The sequence below is a fragment of the Phacochoerus africanus genome, chromosome 9 (genome assembly GCF_016906955.1).
Source record: "Phacochoerus africanus isolate WHEZ1 chromosome 9, ROS_Pafr_v1, whole genome shotgun sequence".
Taxonomy (NCBI): Eukaryota; Metazoa; Chordata; class Mammalia; order Artiodactyla; family Suidae; genus Phacochoerus; species Phacochoerus africanus.
This window is the reverse complement of record NC_062552.1, coordinates 93,223,997-93,241,881: the sequence shown is the minus strand read 5'-3', so window position 1 is coordinate 93,241,881 and position 17,885 is coordinate 93,223,997. Positions and strand designations below refer to the sequence as shown.

General features: G+C 35.4%; 1 protein-coding gene across 5 annotated transcripts in view; it reads right to left on the bottom strand.

Moving 5' to 3' along the window:
• GPHN (gephyrin) overlaps nucleotides 1-17,885 on the bottom strand; it is a 554,831-nt gene that overhangs the window by 263,162 nt on the left and 273,784 nt on the right. The gene's annotated exons all lie outside the window — the stretch shown is intronic.

The following is a 17,885-nucleotide window of genomic DNA, read 5'->3' as shown; positions in this document are numbered from 1 at the left end:
TTCAGATTCGATGAAGATCAAAAACTTTACAGACAAGCAAAAGGTAAGAGAATTTAGCAACACCAAACCAGTTTTACAACAAATACTAAAGAAACTTCTCTAAGGGTAAACAAAACAAAATAAAACAAAACAAAAAGACACACCTAGAAATAGGAAAAATATGAAATTGGAAAGTTCACTGGAAAAGGCAAATATACAGTAAAGGCAGAAAATCATCCACACACCAATATGATACCTAAATCAGTAACTCTATTTGAAATTAAGAAGACAGCAATTTAAAACAATCATGTATATATATGGACTGCTATACCAAAACCTTTTTCAATATCTGCAAATGTAATCAGTACTAGAAAACCTGGACCTCCATGCTTAACCAAAAAATGCACCTAAACAGACTTTCCCTCTTTGCAAAAATTAACTTAATATAGGCCACAGAATAAAATGTTAAACATAAAATTATAAAACTACTAGAAGATAACACAGGAGAAAACATAGATGACTTGGGTACAATGACTTTTTACATATAATGCCTTTTTTCCATGGACGGGGAGAAAATGTTTGCAAGAAATACATCATAAGAGGAATAAGTAATCAAAATATATAAATAACTTTAAAAATTCAATAATAAAAAACTAACAACCTGATTAACAAATGGGCCCAAGACCTTAACAGACACCTCACCAAAAAGATACACGGACATATGAAAAGCATACGAAAGGCTGAACATCATGTGTTATCAGGGGAATAAAAGTTAAAACGATAATGAGACACCACTACACACCTATTAGAGGGCCAAAACTCGTAACATTGACAACATCATTCTGATAAGAATATAGAGCAACAGGGACTCTCATTTGTTGCAGGTAGGAATGCACAATAGTACAGCCACTTTGATAGTTTCTTAGAAAACTAAACATGTTCTTACCATAAAATCCAGTAACTATGCTCCTTGATATTTACCCAAAGTTGCTGAACACTTATAGCCACACAAAAACCTACATGCAAAAGTTTATTCCCACTTTATTCATAACTGCTAAAACTTAGAAACAACCAATATGTCCTTTGGTAAGTGAATGGATAAATGGTGGCACATCAAGAAAATGGAATATTTTCAGTGCTAAAAAAGAAATGAGCTATCAAGATATGAAAAGACATGGAAGAATTTTAGATCATATTACTAAGTGAGAAAAGCCAATCTGGAAAGGCTAACTAGAAAGCAAGCCTTTGTACTAACTTCAGCTACAAGGGGGGGGCTGGACATCAGAAGCAAGAGAGCTACAACTCTATTGTCTGCAAAAAGGAGACCACACCAAAAATCTGTATAAAATGAAAAGGCAGAGAATTATGACTCAGATAAGGGAGCAAGGGGGGGAAAAAAAGGCAAAACAGAAAGACATCTAAGTGATCTGGAGATTATCAACCTACACGAAAAAGACTTTAGGCTGATAATTCAAAACATTGAAAATAAACTGGAGGCAAAGATTGATAAATTACAAGAAACACTGCACAAAGAAATACAAGAGTTAAGGATTAAGCAAGCAGAGATGCAAAATACAATAACTGAAATAAAAATTCACTAGAAGCAACCAACAGCAAAATATAGGAGGCAGAAGAATGAGCAAGTGAGGTGGAGGACAGACTAGTGGAAATCACTGATGTAGAACAGAAAAGAGAAAAAAAATTGAAAAGAAATGAAGACAGTCTAAGAGAACTCTGGGACACAATTTGACTGCATTTCTATATACTAACAATGAAAGATCACAAATAGAAATTAGGGAAACAATCCCATTTACCACAGCATCAAAAAGAATAAAATACTTAGTAATAAACCTACCTAAACAGACAAAAGACATGTATTCTTAAAACTATAAGATGCTGATAAAAGAAATCAAAGATGACACAAACAGATGGAAAGACATACCATACTCTCGGATTGGAAGAATCAGTATTATCAAAATGACTATACTACCCAAGGAAATCTACTGATTCAATGCAATCCCTATCAAATTACCAAGGACATTTTTTTCACAGAACTTGAACAAGATATTCCAAAGTTTATTTGGAAGTACAAAACACCCAGAATAGCCAAAGCCATTCTGAGAAAGAAAAATGGACTGGTGGAACGAGGCTCCCTGACTTCAGACTATACTACAAAGCTACAGTCATCAAAACTGTATGGTACTGGCACAAAGAGAGAAATATAGACTAATGAATCAGGATAGAAAGCCCAGAATTAAACCCAGGCACCTACAGTCAGTTAATCTATGAAAAAGGAGGCAAGACTATACAATGGAGAAAACACAGTCCCTTCAATAAGTGGTGCTGGGAAAAATGGACAGTTACAGGTAAAAGAATGAAATTAGAACACTTACTACCACCACACACAAAAATAAACTCAAAATGGATTAAAGACCTAAATATAAAACCAGATATTACAAAACTCCTAGAGAAAAATATAGACCAAACACTCTCTGACATAAACCACAGCAGTATCTTCTCAGATCCACCTCCTACAGTAATGACAATAAAAAGAAACAAATGGGACCTAATTAAAAGTAAAACTTAAAAAAGTTTCTTCACAACAAAGGAAACCCTAAGCAAAATGAAAAGATCACTCACAGAATGGGAGAAAATATTTGCAAATGAAGCAACTTACAAGAGATTAATCTCCAAAATTTATAAACACCTTCTGCAGCTCAATACCAAAAAAACCCAAACAACCCCATCAAAAAAAAGGGCTGAATATCTAAACAGACAATTATGCAAAGAAGACATACAGATGGCCAAAAAAACACATGAAAAGATGTTCAACATCACTCATTATTAGAGAAATGCAAATCAAAACCACTATGAGGTACCACCTTACATCAGCCAGAATGGCTGAAATCAAAAAGTCTACAAACAATAAATGCTGGAGAAGGTGTGGAGAAAACGGAATCCTATTACACTGTTGGTGGGACTGTAAATTGGTGCAACCACTGTGGAAAACAGTATGGAGATTCCTCAGAAAACTAAACATAGAATTACCATTTGATGTGCAATCCCATTCTGGGTATCTATCCAGAGAAAACCATGACTTGAAAAGATACATGTACTCCATTGTTCATTGCAGCACGCTATACAATAGCCAGGACATGGAAACAACCTAAATGCCCATTGACAGAGGAGTGGATAATGAAGATGTGGTACATATACACAGTGGAATATTACTCAGCCATAGAAAGGAAAGAAGTAACGGCATTTGCAGTAACATGGATGGACCTGGAAACTATCATGCTAAGTGAAGTTAGTCAGTGAGCAAAATCATATGCTATCACTTATATGTGGAATCTAAAAAAAAGGACAGAATGAACTTTGCAGAAAAGATACTGACTCACAGACTTTGAAAAACTCTGAGTTTCCAAAGGAGACAGATTAGGGGATGGAGGGATTGGCTGGGGTTTTGGGATAGGATGGAAATGCTATAAAATTGGGTTGTGGTGATCACTGTACAACTATAAATGTAATATAATTCAATGAGTAAAAAAAAATGAAAGACTAACTACATGACATTCTGGAAAATGCAAGGCTATGGACATGGTAAAAAGCTAAGCGATTGCTAAGGGCTGACAAAGAAGGCTGGGATGAATAAGTACAGCATTAATGATTTTTAAGACCATGAAAATACTCCATGATACCATAAAGATGACCACCTGTTATGTATTTGCCCAAACACGTAGAATGTACACAACTAAGAATGACCCTTAATGTAAAGTTTAGTGATTATGAAGTGTTGATGCAGGTTCCTCAATTGTAAAAAATACACTTTTGGAGGGCAATGCTGATAATGGGGAATAATACATGTTCATGAAAATTTGTACAAAAACATTCATAGCAACTTTGTTCATAACAGTCCCAAACTGGAAAAGACCCAGATGTCTTTCAATGGGAAAATGGTGGAAGAAACTAATGTATCCATTCCAGGGACTACTACCCAGAAATGAAAAGGAATAAGGTATTGATTCATATAACAATTGGGCTGAATCTCTAGAAAATAATGATGAATGGAAAAAGCCAACCCCCAAATTTATATACTGTATGATTCCACTTAGGTAAATTTTGAAAGGGCAAAATATAGAAATGTAGAAATATTAGTGTTCTCCAAAGGTTAGGAAAAGCAGGCTATGTGGAAGATAAGTTTCAGTAGAAATAAAAGGGCAATATGAATGATCCTTGTGGGGATGAAATTGTTCTCTATGTTCATTATATCAAGGTCAATATCCTAATTGTAATTTTGTACTACAGTTTTACAAGTTGTCATCATTAGGAGAAACTCGGTAAAGGGTCCATAAGATTTCCAGGTACTATTTCCTACATTTGCATGTCAATCTACAAATATCTTTTAAAAAGATTATTAACAAATTAAAAAAAAATGTACAGAAGGACACCTCTGGTGGCTCAGTGGTATAAGGATCTGGCTTTATAACTGCTGTGGCTAGAGTCACTACTGTGGGGAGGGTTTTTGTTTTGTTTTGTTTTTGTCTTTTTGAGGGCTGCACCCATGGCATATGGAGGTTTCCAGGCTAGGGGTCTAATCATAGCTGTTGCCGCCAGCTTACACCACAGCCATAGCAATGCCAGATCCGAGCTGCGTCTGCAGCCTACACCACAGCTCACTGCAATGCTGGATCCTTAACCCACTGAGTGAGGCCAGGGATCGAACCCTCAACCTTGAGGTTCTGAGTGGGATTTGTTTCCGCTGCGCCACGATGGGAACTCCCTGTGGGGAGGGTTTGATCTAAGACCCTAGAACTTACTCATGACATGGATGGGGCCAAAAAAAGTAGTGAATTTCACAGAAGTAAATTTAACATTTTCATATGCAGGTATCAGCCAAAAGTATATGAAAAAGTACATGTTTAAAAAATTTGAATATAAAAAAATCAAGTGGTTGTCACTCAGAAAGGATTACTTGGGGAGATATTTTGAAGGTTTGTATTTAAATTGCCTATTAAAAAAAACCATCTTATATGTTTTTTACTTGACTTGCTTCATGTTTCTTTTCATTTTCTCCTTCCTTTCAATGCCTTGAGTGTTTCGTTTCATTCTTCCCTTTGCTTTTGAAAGTAATATACTCTGTCCATTCTTTCAGTGATTAATCTAACAATTTTAGTATGTATACTTAACTTTAAAAAATTAATCAGCACCTAATATCCTAGAAAAAACACAGGGATTTTAGACTATTTTAACTATGATCATATCATTCCAACTTAGATGCTGCTGTTTTCAAGAATTAGTTTCAGTGCCTTTTTTTTCTTCAATAAACTAGACATTAACCATTGTTCTCTTTTCCTTTTTGAATCTTCAGCTCTTCCAAGATAATTTTTCCTCTGCCAAAAAGTAAAATCCTTTAAGTAAAATTCTTTTGGTGATAAAATCCACTCATTTGTGTTAGTAGAAAAATGACAATTTTTTCCTCCCTCATAAATGAATGATGACCTTGTTGGATGTGAAATTAATGGATATCAGTTATTTTCTTCTAGCACATTGAGGTTATTATTCTAGTATCTTCTGTTTGACTTCTTTTCTTCTGGCTGCATCTATGGCATGCATAAGTTCCCAGGCGAGGGACTGAACCCATGCCACAGCAGTGACCTAGAACTTTAATAACAACATGGGATCCTAAACCCGCTGAGCCACAAGGAAACTTCAATATCTTCTGTTTTACTTACTGTTATTGAGAGGTTAGCAGTTAGTCCTACTGCTGTTTAAATTAAGGCACTCTGTATTTTTTCTCTGTACAGTTTTATTTTTAATGACCCTCATAAAACTGAAATTTACATTGGACATAATATTATAAATAAAAATAAAAGTCTGCATGACCAATAAGAAAAAAATTACGAGGGTAGCTTAAAATATTAACATATTAAAAACTCAAAATCTATGAAGAAACACACCGATCTAAAAATTAATGAAGGGTGTGAATAGTCAGCTTACAAATGAGGAAGTATAGTCAACAAGCATGTGAAATATTTAATAATGCTATTAAGCAATGAAATGTACATGCAAGTAATGATATACCATTTATTACTCATCACTCTGGGAAATAATCAAATTTATAGTGTTAAGATATAGGAAACTCCTTTGTAAAAAAGTTTATTAGGAGTTTCCGCTGTGGTGCAGTGGAAACAAATCCAACTAGTAACCATGAGGTTGCAGGTTTGATCCCTGGCCTCACTCAGTGGGTTGAGGATCCAGCATTGCTGTGAGCTGTGGTGTAGGTCACAGACGAGGCTCGGATCTCTTATTGGTGTGGCTGTGGCATAGTGGTGGCTGTAACTCCAATTCGACCCCTAGCCCAGGAACCTCCATATGCTGCAATTGTGGCCCTAAAAAGCAAAAAGAGGAGTTCCTATCGTGGCTCAGTGGTTAATGAATCTGACTAGGAACCATGAGGTTGCGGGTTAAATCCCTGGCCTTGCTCAGTGGGTTAAGGATCTGGTGTTGCCGCAGGCTGTGGTGTAGGTCACAGACACGGCTCAGATCTAACGTGGCTCTGGTGTGGGTCAGTAGCTACAGCTCCGATTGGACCCCTAGCCTGGGAACCTCAATATGCTGCGGGAGCAGCCCTGGAAAAGGCAAAAAGACCAAATAAATAAATAAATAAATAAAAAGAAAAAAGAAACAAACAAAAACCCCACAATTTATTAAAGTATAATTTACACATCATAGAATTCATTTTCTGAGAAATGTAAGATCTATTTTTCTGTGGTATTTTATAGTTTTACTATGATATGTATAGTTGTAGATTCCTTTTTATTCAACCTGCTAAGAATATGTTTGGATTCCCAAATCTAAAGATTGATGTCTTTCAAGATTTTGAGATTATTTTTGATATTGTATTTCATTCATTTCCTTTCCTTCATTATCTATTATCTCCTGAGCTCCAAGTACATTGATATTTTCTTACTCTCTTCTCCATGCTTCAACTTCTCTTTCATTTTTATGTCTTTGTTAATCTGAGCTACATTCTGGGTAATTTTTTTTTTTTTTGGTCTTTTCTCCTTTTAGGGCCGCACTCACATGGAGGCCCCCAGGCTAGGGGTCTAATCGGAGCTACAGCTGCTGACCTATTCCAGAGCCACAGCAATGAGGAATCTGAGCCTTGTCTGCGACCTACACCACAGCTCACGGCAACGCCGGATCCTTAACCCACTGAGTGAGGCCCAGGATCAAACCAGCAACCTCGTGGTTCCTAGTCAGATTTGTTTCTGCTACGCCACAATGGCAACTCCTTGGATAATTTTTTCACACAGTTTTATCTGATTCCCTAAGTCTCTTTTCAGTTGTATATAATCCGCAGTCTAATTCACTTACTAAGTTTTTTAACTTTCATTATTGTATTTCACATATCTAAATGTGCATTAAGTTCTATTTTGAAATATTTGTTCCTGGAATGTAACTTTCAAACTTCTTTTTTTAGTTATCTAAATATATTATATATATTTCTTTTTAATCTGTTGATAATCCCAAGATTTTAAGTCTTTCAGGTCCATCTGTAGTTTCTTGTACCTTACAATGCCTTGAACTTATTATTATTATTATTTTTGGTAAACTTTTACTGTGTTATGTGTGACCTACTAATTTCCATACAACTTTATCTGTGAGAAATCTCAGATCTAGGCTGAAGTAGAATTCTTCTAGAGAAGATTTACTTCTGTCCATTGCTTAGGACACTTCCAACCCAGAGCCAATTTAAATTTTCTCTTGCCTGATATTTTTCATATATATATATATATATATTTTTTTTTTTTTTTTGCTTTTCTGAGGCTGCACTGGCGGCATATGGAGGTTCTCAGAATAGCGCTCCAATCAAAGCTAAAGATGGCAGCCTACACCACAGCCACAGCAATGCCAGATCTGAGCTGCGTTTTCAGCCTACACCACAACTCACGGCAATGCCAGATCCTTAACCCAATGAGCGAGGCCAAGGATCGAATCCACGATCTCATGGTTGGTTCCCAGTCGGATTTGTTTCCACTGTGCCATGATGGGAACTCCTGTACAAGTAATTTAAACCTGAGTCATCATGTGGTTATAATACAGAGAGGGTAACAGCTGGACTCAATTTCCACTCATAGCTAAAAGGATACCTGAAGAGATAATTCTGTTTCAAAACTGTTTACTTAAAAAAATGCACTGAATTGGTCTAGTACTCTAGATGCTATAATTTATGGAGTGAATTATTCATAGCACTCTCTTTTAGCCCATTTCAATTTCTGCAGAATCAGTAAGGTATCCCTATTTTTGTTTCTATGTCTTTTTGACATATGTCTTTTTCTTAGTCAATGTATTGACTAAAGGTTTGCAAGTTTTGTTGATCTTTTTGAAGCACAAATATTTGGTTTAGTTGATTTTTTCTATTGTTTTTCCACTTTCTCTTTTATTTACCATTACTTCAATCTTTATTATTTTCTTCCTAGGCTAGGCTTGGCTTTGGTTTGCTCTTCTAGTTTTTTAAGCTGTAATGTTAGATGGCTGTTTTGATGATTTTCTTTCTTTCTCTCTCTCTTCTTTTTCTTTCTTTTCTTTCCTTTCCTTTCATTCCTTCTTTCTTTTTTTTTTTTTTTTGTCTTTTTAGGGCCATACCTGTGGCATATGAGGTTCCCAGACTAGTGGTCAAATCGGAGCTAAAACTGCTGGCCTACGCCACAGCCACAGTCATGCAGGATCCAAGTCACACCTGCAACCTACACCACAGCTCATGGCAATGTCAGATCCTTAAGCCATTGATCAAGGCCAGGCATTGAACCCGCATCCTTATGGCCACTAGTTGTGTTTGTTAACCACAGAGTCACAATGGGAACTCTGGTGATCTTGCTTTTTTAATAAGCACTTACGGCTATAACTTTCCCACTTAGTATTGCTTTTTCTGAATCACTAAAGTTCTGGCAGGCTGTGTTTTCATTTAAGTTTATTCATATTTTCTAATTTCCCTCATGGTTTCTTCTTTCAATGATTGGCTGTTTGAGAGTACTGGTTTAATTTCCACATATTTGTGAAATTTTCTGTTTTCCTGATGTTACTGATTTCTGACATCATCTTTTAGTGGTCAGAGAATGTACTTCATATGATATTTGCCTATTTAAATCTATTCAGATGTATTTTGTGGCTTAACATATGGTTTATTCTGGGAAATATCCCATGGAAACTTGAGAAGAATGTATATTCTACTGTTGTTGGGTGGTTTATTCTTTATATGCCCATTAGATCTAGTTGATTTACTATGTTGTTCAACTCAAATTTCCTTATTTTCTGTTTTGCTTTTCTATACATTATTGAAAGTAGGGTATTGATGTCTCCAGCTAATATTGCAGAATCATCTATTTCTCCCTTCAGTTCCATCATCATCTATTTTGATGGTCTGTTATTATGTATATAAATGTTTATCATTGTTTTATCTTCCTATTCAATTAAAACTTTTATTATTATATAATATCATTGGCTCTTTAACCTCTTTTTTGAGTGGGATAGTTAAACTTCTAAAATTTAAAATTTACTTTGTCTGAAAGTCATAAAGCCAAAAGCTCTCTTTTGCTTACCATTTGCACAAATATCTTTTTCCATTCTTCCACTTTGAACATATTTGTGTCTCTGTATCTAAAATGTGTCTTATTTATATCATCATATTATGCTTTTCTATCCATTCTGCCAATCTGTTATTTACTTGAAGAGTTTAAATGATTTGCACTTAGAGTAAATACTGATAAGGAGGAACTTATGACATTTTGTTAACTGTTGATATAGCTTTTTTGTTCCTCATATCCCATGTTAGTGTCCCTTTTTATATTTAGTTGATTTTTGCAGTAAATATCTTAATTCCCTTCTCATTTCTTATTCAGTATATTTTCTAGTTATTTTCTTTGTAGTTAGTATATAAATTATATTTAACATCCTAAAGTTTAACAGTATAATTTAAATTTATAGCAGCTTAACTTCAATAGCAGGCAAAAATCCTGCTCCTAAATTGCTCCATCCTCACTCTCTTAAAGTTACTGATGTCAAGTTACATGGTTACAGATTATGTGCTCAAAAACACAGACTAATAATTTTTTCTTATTCATTGAATCATAAAAATTTAAATAAAGAAAAAATAAAGTGGACACACAGAGTTCCAATTGTGGCTCAGTGGGTAAAGGATCTGGCATTGCTGCAAACTCTGGTGTAGGGAGCAGATGCAGCTTGTATCTGGGTGTTGCTGTGGCTGTGGTGTAGGCCTCAGCTCCAGCTCTGATTCAGTCTATAACATGGGAACTTCCATATGCTGCAGGTGCAGCCTTAAAAAAAAAAGAAAATTAAAATTTTCAATAAACTAGTTTTTATAATAGTCCATGTTTTTACTTTTATTGGAGATGAACTCACTCAGCTTTCATTTACCTAAGAATGTCTTAATTTCCCTTTCATTTTAGAAGGACAGTTCTGCCAGTTATAGAATTCTTGGTTGACAATATTTTCCTTTCATTACTTTGAAGATATAACTCTCCCTTCTGGCCTCTAATGTTTTTGATGAGAAGTCTATGGTAAATTTTATTGATGATCCCTTGTATATGACAAGCGTATTTGCTCTTGTTGCTCTCAAGATAGTTTTTTTGTTTTTGACAGACTGATTACTATATGACTTTCTGTGGGTTTCTTTCAGCTTATGCTATTTGGAGTTTTCTGAGCATCTTGAGTTTGTAGATTTATATCTTGCATCAAATTTGGGAAGATTTCAGCCATTATTTCTTCAAATTATCCTTTGCTCTTTTCTCTCTTCTCCTTCTGGGATTCCCATGAAGCATGGTCTAATGGTGTTAGACCATGAACTTAAATGGTGTTCTACAAGTTCCTTTGACTCTGTTCAATATTTTTTCTTTCTGTTCCTCAAACTTTTTAATTTCAACAGCCCTATCTTTAAGTTCACTGATTCCTTGTTCTGGATACTGAAATGTGTTTAGTACCATGAGTGAAATTTTTATCATGGTTGTACTTTTTTTTTTTTTCTTTTTAGGGGCACAGTTTCGTGGCATATGGAAGTTCCCAGGCTAGGGGTCAAATCGGAACTACAGCTGCTGGCCTGTGCCACAGCAATGAGGGATCCAAGCTGCGTTTGTGAACTATAGCACAAATCACAACAACACCAGATCCCAAACCACTGAGTGAGGCCAAGGATCAAATCCACATCTTCATGGATACTCATCAGATTCATTTCCACTGCACTATAACGGGAATTCCCCAGAATTTAAAAAAAAAAAATCTCTATATTGATATTTACATTTTCTCATATCATTTTCCTGATTTTGCTCATGTCTTTTATTAATTTGAGCATCTTTAAGAATGTTGTTTTAAAATCTTTGTCTAGAAAGTTTACCATATGGTCATCCTTGTGGATCTTTTTGTCAAAAATTTTTTTAAATGGGCCATATTTGTTTCTTTGTATAATCTTGTGTATTATTTTTGTTACTGTTGAAAATTGGACATCTGAATCTTGTCATGTGGTAATTCTGGAAAACATATCCTTCCCTTCTTCCAGAGTTTGCTATATTTTTGATTGCTGTAGAGTACCTCTGAGTTGTGATCAGCCTGAGACATAAACCTAAGGTCATTTGAGGTCTTTTCTGAGCCTTCATTTCTCTTTGGGCATGCACAATGACTTTTAAGATTCCCCTAAGTATGTGACTACTTGACTGTCCTAATCCTTGAATGTCTGGCTTCCAAAAAGGAGAGAGGAGAAAAATGTAGGGGAAAAAATAGGCACTGTCCATTTAATTCTCCTTGAAGTCACAACAGAAACCTGCCTTTGTCTATATTGATACAATCCTCAAATAGAATCCGGATCTCTGATATTTGAAAGACAAGGTCCTAATTTCCCATCCTGGCTCCCACAAACATGCAGTGTGGCTGCCCGCCATGGGATTGAAGGATTGGGGAATGCACAGCTACTACCATTTTAGGCTAAAATTGATTGAAATTAACCACAATTTACCAAGTAAACTTAGTCTTGGAAACTGCATGCCTGAATACACTCTAGATATCCCAAATTGTTATATTAGATTCGTTAGTCAAACTGCTAAGTGGAGAAATGGATTAACTGGTACTTCCCCTCTATCATCATCTGCCCAGTTCCTTTCCATAGCTTTTTATAAGTTAAGAATATTTGATTTTAGGTTAAAAAAATAGAAGCACTTCAAAATGGTAAGAGTGTTATTGCAAATTAGTAAATGACCAATGTTGTTTAAAAATGATTTAAATAATACTAAGGATAATTTAATTTCCTGATATAATAAACATTTAAATCCACTATTTTTTCCTTAAAAATTTTAAACATTAGTATTAAACCATTTTGGCACTAAAGGGAGAAAGTCAACTCCTCCCAAGTAACAGTGCATATGTTTGTTAGAGTGTTTATGTTCAGTTATTGAAGAGATGAAGCTGAGATCAAACTGGCAATAATGGTAGACTGGGGGGGAAACTGTGGAAAAAAATTAGTCCTACTGCACACATTAAAAACTAACAAGAGGGGAGTTCCCGTCGTGGCGCAGTGGTTAACGAATCCGACTAGGAACCATGAGGTTGCGGGTTCGGTCCCTGCCCTTGCTCAGTGGGTTAACGATCCAGCGTTGCCGTGAGCTGTGGTGTAGGTTGCAGACGCGGCTCGGATCCCGTGTTGCTGTGGCTCTGGCATAGGCTGGTGGCTACAGCTCCGATTGGACCCCCAGCCTGGGAACCTCCATATGCCGCGGGAGCGGCCCAAGAAATAGCAACAACAACAACAACAACAACAACAAATAAATAAATAAATAAATATTAAAAAAAAAACAAACTAACAAGAGATTTCACATTCTACTTCGTTAGTTAGCAATATTATGGAAAAATCTATATAACAACAAAAAAACCTGAATATTTAAAACAAGATTGAAAGATGGTTAATGAGGATTACAATGGTAAATATCTTTATAAAATGAAAAACTGTCTATCATTTTTTCTTTTTATGGATTTAGATATTCACTTAACAGTTTTTCAGTAAATTTATATAAGATGTCATAACATTTCCATGAGCTTCGTGAACTCACTAAAAAACCTACAGATTACTAATTAAGTTAATGACTGAACTGAGAATAAGACCAGGATAAATTATGCCTCAATGTGTAGCCACAGTGCTTGCTCTATTATTGTCAATGACTTTTAGAACAAAAAGCATCAGATCTCTTCAAAAAGTAAGTGGGTCAGAGTTCCTGTTGTGGCTCAGTGGGTTATGATCCCTAGTAGTATCCATGAGGATGAGGGTTTAATTCCTGGCTTCACCCAGTGGGTTAGAGATTGGCATTACTGTGAGCTGTGGTATAGGTCACATATGTGACTCAGATCTGGTGTAGGAGCTGCAACTCTGATTCTACCCTCAGCCTGTGAGTTTCCATGTACTGCAGATGCAGTCCTAAAAAGCAACACAAAATAAAACAAAAAAAGGAGTGTGTAAACTATAGATTCAGGGAGGTTATATGCTGCATTTCTGTGGGCAGTTCAATCAGCTTCTAGGACTGGAAGTGTTAAACCTAATTGAGTAAGTCTTCCAAGGTCACAGACATAGTAAATGTTAGTAACTGTTAGGTTGTAAACCCAGAGATCTGATTCTATTTTTTTGTCTTTTTTTTTTTTTTTTGCTATTTCTTGGGCCACTCCCGCGGCATATAGAGGTTCCCAGGCTGGGGGTCCAATCGGAGCTGTAGCCACCTGCCTACGCCAGAGCCACAGCAATGCGGGATCCGAGCCGTGTTTGCAACCTACACCACAGCTCAAGGCAATGCCAGATCGCCAACCCACCGAGCAAGGGCAGGGACCGAACCCGCAACCTCATGGTTCCTAGTCAGATTTGTCAACCACTGCGCTACGACGGGAACTCCGAGATCTGATTTTAAAAAGAAAGCTCTATCTCTTTTGCTGTCAATCAAGATAGTCAAACTTTAAGTTTGGTTTCTCTCTCCCTCTGATTGTGGACAGAAAATCAAAGAGTGACTGAGAACTCTGGTAGTCACGGTAGATTGGGGACCAATACCAGAACTTGAATAAAGACCCTTAATGGGCCTAATTCCAGTTACAGAGTGACACTCCTGTTATGATGATATTGCAAGCATTAGAACCCAAAGAGAAGACTTATCTATTCAGTTGCTGGAACCAGGAAAAAGGGCCTCTAATGTCTAAGAGGTTGGATCGGAGGAAGCTCTGCTATTTTTTTTTTTTTTTGATGTTTTCCTTTTCTTTTGCCTTGCCCTCAAGGTGGTCCAGTTGTGTAGGAGTACAGAGTAGCACAGGAGATTAACACTCTACAAGATATAACTTCTCCTATTTCCAGTTACTCTAGCCAAAAGATATTTCTTGCAGATTATTAACTGGGAACTGGAGAGTGTAGGAAAATTCTTGGAGAGGAGAGAGCCGAAGAAGGCAGAGCCCCTAATTTGGTGAATGAATTGACACAATTCCCAAGCTCACTCTTGAGCTAAGCATATTTGACAGACTCAATGATGTATGAGAAAAGATTTTAAAAACATAAGTAAAATATATGCCACTGCTCAAATATCAGCTAACTCCTGAATGGTTCATGTGCTGGGCAGACCCAAAAAGTTTAGCAAAGGCTTAATGACCATCCACATAAGATGAGACAGAATTTTCAACCTGAATCTGATCAGATTGACTGTTGAAAGTAACTGAATAACTAACTAACATGATCTCCAGAGCATTTTTAGAGTATAGAGTCTAAATACAATATTAAAAATGTCCAGGGTAAATCCAAAATTACTCAACATAGAAAGAATCAGGAAAATCAGACCACTTCCCAAAGGAAAAGAAAATCAATGGACATCAACTGCAAGATGATTCAAATACTGGAATTGTCAAAAAATATTCTTAAACAGCTGTTATAACCACCTTCCATGAAATAAAGGGCAACATTTTCAAAATAAATGCAAAAATAAAAGTTCCTAGAAAGAAACAGGACCATAAAAAAACAGGTGAATAGAAATTTTAGATTTAAAAAAATACTGTACCTGAAATTTTAAGATTCACTAGATAGGCTCAAAGTAAAAATGAAGATGAAAAAGGAAAAAAGTCAGTGAACTTGAAGATAGATTAATAAAAATAACATGAAGGATAGGGAAAAATATATGAAACAAGTGAACATCAGGGACCTGTGATACATTATCAGAAGATGTATAATTCATGTCACAAAAGTATCAGGAGAAAATGAGAAAAAGATTGGTGCAGAAAAAGAAAAATTTGAAAAACTAATAGTTAAAAATCTACCAAATTTGGTTAAAGACATAAACGTACAGATTCAAGAAGTTCTTTTAACCTAAAAGGATAAACTCAAAGAAACCCACACCCAGATACGTAATAATCAAATTGTTGAAATAAAAGAAAGATAAACTATCTTCAAAACACCCAGAGAAAAAGATCATACATTACATACAAGGGAACATTAATTCAATGACTGTGGATTTCTCCACATGAACCACAGAGTCAGAAGACAATGGAATAACCTTTTTAAAAATGCTGAAAGCAAAGAACTGTCAATTCAGAATTCTGTATCTAGTGAAAATATCCTTCAAGAATAAAGGAAAGATAATGGCATTTATAGGTGAAGTAAAGCTATTGGAAAGTTTTGTCAGCAGACTTGCTCTGAGAACTAGAACTCTGAACCAATAACAACACAGCAACAGTGATCAACACTTAATAAAACTTACTATAAAGCAGTTATTGGTCCGAGCACTTAAATGGACTAATTTACTTAATTCAAGAAGGCTGTACTATTAACACCTTCATTATACAAATTAGAAAAAAAAAAAAAAGATGTTATGTCACTATAGAGTGACTCTATAGAGCCAGAATAGAAACCCAAGTGGTCTGGCTTTGTAGATGATGCTATTACCATTACTTGGCACAATCTTCCAACCTGTACAAAAAACACTGAAGCAGATGAAAACTATTTTAAGCAGATCTAGTGATTTTAAAAAATCATTATTATTTTTTCTTATGGCTGCACCTGTGGCATATGGAAGCTCCTTGGCCAGAGGTCAAATGGGAGCTGCAGCTGTGGCCACAGCTATAGCGACGCCAGATCCAAGTCACATCTGTAATCTATACCACAGCCTATGGCAGTGCTGGATCCTTAACCGACTGAGTGAGGCCAGGCATCAAAGCTGCATCCTCACAAAGTTGAGTACTTAACCCTCTAAGCCACAATGGGAACACCAAATTATTTTTATTTAATGCTTCTCTCTAGAGATAAAAATAGGATGGCAAGGTACCAACTTGACGCATTACTTTACCTCATAAAAAATTCTATAATAACTAGGATGAAACATTTATTTATCATCAGTAACCATTTTTGAGTACATATTATGTATCAGAAATTATTTTTAGGGCTGAAGATGTAAAAATGAATAAGATAAAGCTGCTGTTAAGGATTTTATACAAATTAGGTAACAGACAAGAAAGTAAATAATTACAATACAGTATGTGTTATAATAAAAGCATGTAAAAAGCCCAAAGTACACACAGGGTAAAAATGCTACAGGAAGGAAACAAATCTCATTATGGCTGTTTAAAGAATAATTTTTAAAAACACTTTGAAAAGCACACACACAAAAAAAACCATTAAGGGAAACATTCTATTATTCCATTTTCCATAACTCACACCTACCACTATCTACCTCACATTTTTAAGTAAACTCTCAGTTAAATAAGTAGTGAACATAAAGAGAAAAGCTAGAAGACTCTGTTACCATGTTGTGCATGTTTAAATTTTCAAAGCTTTCAGTATATAGATCATGGACTTATTCCAAAGTACTTAAAATCAGCTTGTGCTGATTTATTTTCCATTCACTCAGCAGTCCAGTGCTCAGTAATTATGTGGATTTGGAAGGCAGAGGAGGAATTAATCCAGAAAAATCTTTCAATAAGGCAAAAATGCTATTTCTATACTGGATCAAGAAAGCATATTCAACTTAAAGAGTTTCTTTAACAGTTGCAAGCCAAAAGTTTCAGATTTAACTGGAGATGCTTATGGTAAGGGCCATGCCTTACTTTTCTATCCATACTTAATATCCTTTGGTTAATAGGAGACCTGGCTAATAAGAGTATTATTTTGTTTGTTGAAATAGATTTTCATTATAAAATAATTAACAAGAAACAAGGTTTAATTCTTGATTATATTCCTTGTATGCCAAGAAAGAGTTCTTTTATGTTCAAAGACTACTACTTAATTCCATAGAGAAAAGGGAACAAATGCGACCTTTGATCTCCTATGGGTAGGTAATATAGGTAAAGGTTTAAAAAAAAAGAATAGCATAAAAGAATTAATATGAGTCTGTAAAAGACCAGCATGGACTTATAAGTTTAAAATCTCTATCAAGTTACTTTAGTTTTTTTTTTTGCTTTTATTAAAATTAAACGTTATAATACAGTACTTGTAACAGGAGAGACAATACAGTAACTAATGACCCACTCACGTTTCCCCATAACTATGCTTCAAGTGGCTGCCATTAATGGGACACAAACTTAGCCTAAGTAATAGAAAGGGCATTATGATTCATATTCCATGCATTAAATAGATATATTCACTTTTACATCGCACACAGGATCAATAAATGACTGTAAATAACAATTGTGAAACTCTGCAATTATTAAGTTGCTGTGTATTTTCTAGATGCTCTGAGATCACCTGTATATCAGTTGATGAACAGGTATATGAACAGATTCTGAGTTGATACTTCTATCTTAAATGATGTATGTTATCCTCATTAAAGGAGATTTTAATCTAAGAATTGCTAAAATAACAGCAAATAACTATTAAACTGAGTATGGCTGTCATT